Below are 4,689 nucleotides of genomic sequence, written 5' to 3'. Positions count from 1 at the left end.
ACTCTGTTCATCACCACCCCCTTTTTGTAAATCAAAAGATTGTCAAGGCATGTGTTGCACACTGGTTCTGGCAGGACGGCCATTGCCCTTCCCAATGCATGATGGTAAATGTACGCAAACACATCTTTTACTCACTGTAGCGTAGTTGCTTGTATGATAAAATGAAGCCCAGTGCGTAGTCACACTTGATATATGTTTCATACTTTGTGTTTTCAGAAGGGCAGATATTGGTGAGGAGCTGGTCATGTTGTGCTTCTGCAAGCATGTAATGTACTAATGAGTGAATCTAGTGTTTTTTTCCCCTCTGGTCAAGGGAGCTCCGGGGCAGAAGTAATCGAAATGACTGGTATTGTTCCATGGAGTACCCACAGCACGGGGAACCTCATATACACTGTTTATCCTGCAACGTCCATGCACAAAGCAAACAGTAAAAAGCAAAAGTCTCTGAAAGCCCTAGATAGAAACTGTGAAAATTTATTTGCTCAGCTTAAAAACATCTAAACACTGATAACCACAAATTTTTACACTAACTAATCCCCATCTGCAGTTCATATCAAATAGAAACTGAAAACAGGGAAGACTAAGTGTATTTCAGAGTTTCTGTCACTTTTTTATAAATGTGCAGTATATGGCTTTCTGAAAAAGATTAGATCACAATTATAGTTTATTTAGTATTGATTTACTTTTTCTTTTTTTTTTTACAGATGAAAGAAATGCTTTAAGAATGGAAGATGGAAAGGACATAGGCTATTTTTAAAGGCATAGTTGGGCATTGAAACCAGTCCAAGAAGACCTGTTCATAATCAATAAAATATCTTAATCTACGCTCTCAAGCAACGTGAAAAAAAATACTAGACTCAAAAAGACTAACCAGAGAGACACTAGGGAATAGAAAACTTTCTAAATGTACTAAAGCTCTCAAAGCAATTTTTATAGTATTATATAAGGAGCACATGGAGTCAGCATAGAAGAAAGACAATATTTATTTAATGTGACTTTGGGTCACAGAATGGAATGACTATAAATATTCTCAATGTGATAAAACATTCAGGGCCACAGGCCGTCTAAAGTTGCACAAGGTTGCCCACACAAGACTGAACATATAAATGTAAGGAATGTGGTCAGACATTCAATGAAAAGAGTCTTGACACCTGGAAGAAGTTATATGAATGTACTGAATGTCAGATTGCATGCAAAAGGACACCTGCTGATAGATCAGGCAAGTCATGCTGAGGAAAACATTCATAACAATGGAAAACCTGCAGTCACATCAGACTGTCCATACTGATGGGAACCCTTTTAAACTAACTGAATCTAATCCAGCATTCATTACAAAGGCAGAGCTAATAAGACAACAAAATGTCCACATTGGGCTAAAATCATATGAATGTAGAGAATGTGACAAGATATTCATTGCAAAGGCAAACCTAATGCAACTTCTGAAAATCCACACTGGAGAGAGGCCATATAAATGTACTGAATGTGACAAGGCATTCATTAGCAAAGAGCTGTTGAAGCAACATCACAGATTCCATACTGGAGAGAAACCCTTTCATTGTAGTGAATATGACCGGTCATTCGTTGCAAAGACAAACCTAATGCAACATCTGAAAATCCACACTGGAGAGAAGCCATATAAGTGTACTGAATGTGACAAGGCATTCATAAGCAAACTGCTATTAAAACAACATCAGAGATTCCACACTGGAGAGAAGCCATATAAATGTACTGAATGTGACAAGGCATTCAGTGGCAAAAAGCAGTTAAAACAGCATCAGAGAGTCCACACTGGAGAGAAACCCTTTTGTTGTAGTGAATGTGACGGGTCATTCGCTGCAAAGACAAATCTAAAGCAACATCTAAAAACCCACACGGGGGAGAAACCATTTAAATGTACAGAATTTAACAAGACATTTGTTGGAAAGACCTCTCTAATGCGACACATAAAAATGCATACTGAAGAGAAGCCATATAAATGTACTGAATGTGACAAGGCATTCAGTGGCAAAAAGCAGTTAAAACAGCATCAGAGAGTCCACACTGGAGAGAAACCCTTTTGTTGTAGTGAATGTGACATGTCATTCGCTGCAAAGACAAATCTAAAGCAACATCTAAAAACCCACACGGGGGAGAAACCATTTAAATGTACAGAATTTAACAAGACATTTGTTGGAAAGACCTCTCTAATGCGACACATAAAAATGCATACTGAAGAGAAGCCATATAAATGTACTGAATGTGACAAGGCATTCAGTGAAAAGGAAACCCTAATGCGACATCTGAAAATCCACACTGGAGAGAAACCATATAAATGTACAGAATGTAACAAGCCATTCATTACAAAAAAGAGTTAATGCGACATCATACAGTCCACACAGGGGAGAAACCACATAAATGTACTGAATGTAACAAGGGATTCTTTACAAAAGGAGAGCTAAATCAACATTATGCAATCCACATTGGGGAGAAACCTTATTTATGTGCTGAATGTGACAAGGCATTTCTTACAAAAGCACTGTTAAAGCACCATCAGAAAATCCACACTGGGGAGAAACCCTATGGTTGTAGTGAATGTGAGAAGGCATTCATTACTAACAGAGAACTAATACGACATCAGAGAGTCCACACTGGAGAAAAACCATATGAATGCACAGAATGTAACAAGGCGTTCAATACACGTGAATCCCTAATACGACATCAGAGATTGCACACTGGTGAGAAACCATATACATGCACTGAATGTGACAAGGCATTCATTACTAAGGAAGCCCTTATTGTACATCATTATTTCCATACTGGGGAGAAACCTTATAAATGCACTGAATGTGACGGGGCATTCTTTACAGAAAGATATCTCTTACAACATCAGAAAATCCACACCGGGGAGAAACCATATATTTGTATTGAATGTGACAAGGCATTCATTGCAAAAAACTATCTCTTACAACATCAGAAAATCCACACCGGGGAGAAACCATATGGTTGTAGTGAATGTGAGAAGGCATTCTTTAGAAAAGGCCATCTCTTGCGACATCAGAAACTCCACTCTGGAGAGAAACCATATGGTTGTAGTGAATGTGAGAAGGCATTTGTTACAAAAGGGGAATTAAAGCAACACCAAAAAACTCACACTGGAGAGAAACCATATGATTGCGCTGACTGTGGAAAGGCATTCACTGCAAAGCACACGCTTATACTACATCAGAAGAGACACACTGGAAATAAACCATATGGTTGTAGTGAATGTGAGAAGGCATTTATTACAAAACAGCGGTTAATGGAGCATCAGGAAACCCACACCGGGAAGAAATATCAATGCAATGAATGTGACAAGGCATTTTTTGCAAAGGGAAGTCTAAGGCGACACCAGAAAATCCACTCTGGAGAGACACCATATAAATGTACTGAATGTGATAAGGCATACACTATAAAGTACCAACTAGAACATCATCGGGAAATCCATACTGGGAAGAAACCCTATGGATGTAGTGAGTGTGACAAAACATTCTTTAGAAAACAGCACTTAATGGTACATCAGAAAACCCACAGTGGAGAGAAACCATATGAATGCACAGAATGTGACAAGGCATACAGTAGAAAACACCACTTGTGGGAACATCAGAAAACCCACACAGGGGAGAGACCATATGAATGCATTGAATGTGGCAAGGCATTTAGGAGAAAGACACACCTAATGAAACATCTGAAAGTCCACATATGAAAGACACCATATGAATGTACTGAATGTGGAAAAGCATTCGCTCTAAAGCACATCCTAGTACAACATCAGAAAATCCACACTGGAGAGAAACCATATTAATGCGCTGTATGTGACAAGTGATTCACTCTAAAGCACATGCTAATGCGACATTGGAAAATCCACCCTAGAGATAAACATTATGGTTGTAGTGATTGTGAGAAGGGGTTTCTTTCAAAGGACTGCCTAATGCTACATCTGAAAGTCCACGCTGGGGAGAAACAATATGAATACACTTGAAGTGACAAGGCATTTGTTGCAAAGAACATCCTAATGCAGCATCATTAAGTCCACACTGGAGAATTACCCTATGAATGTACTGAATAGGACAAGGCATTCACTATAAAGCACCTATTAGTACTATATCAGAGAATCCACATGAGAAGTAATCATATGCTTGTAATTGGTTTGACCAGACATTCATTAGAAAAACACTTACTGCAACATCAGAGAACCCACACAGGAGACAGACCATGGGAATTCACACCGGGACTCAATCCAACACACTATTTATTGAAAAGTGAAGACCATTTTTACATTGATAGGTTCATACAGGGTGGAAACCATACCACTGATCAGAATGAGACAATGCATTCATAACAAAGAGAGCTCCAATGTGCCGTCGAAAGTAGAATGTGACAAGTCATGTATTCACAAACAGGAAGACTGTTTTCTCATCTGAGATTTTCCACCGGGAGAAGCCACATCAGTGTACTGAATGTGAGAAGGTATACAGTACAAAGACTGGACTACTATATCATTTGAAATCTGACAATGGTTAGAACCCAGATATACTCAATGTGAAAAGAAGTTCATCACAAACTCATCACTAAATAAACATTTGAATCTCTATACAAGGAAGGTATCATGTGAACGCACAGAGTGTGACAAGGCATTTAGTAGAAAGGATAAGCTAATGCAATAGCAGATAT

The 4,689-nt window shown here is 38.6% G+C and overlaps 1 pseudogene; it reads left to right on the top strand.

The window, feature by feature from the left end:
- The first annotated feature begins 1,250 nt into the window (after window positions 1-1,250).
- On the top strand, window positions 1,251-3,820 carry LOC147668983 (uncharacterized; annotated as a pseudogene).
- Window positions 3,821-4,689: the final 869 nt, after the last annotated feature.

Source organism: Lissotriton vulgaris, unplaced genomic scaffold, assembly GCF_964263255.1.
Source record: "Lissotriton vulgaris unplaced genomic scaffold, aLisVul1.2 SCAFFOLD_2457, whole genome shotgun sequence".
NCBI classification, from domain to species: Eukaryota; Metazoa; Chordata; class Amphibia; order Caudata; family Salamandridae; genus Lissotriton; species Lissotriton vulgaris.
The sequence above is the reverse complement of the archived record's forward strand: the minus strand, read 5'-3'. Positions and strand labels throughout refer to the sequence as shown.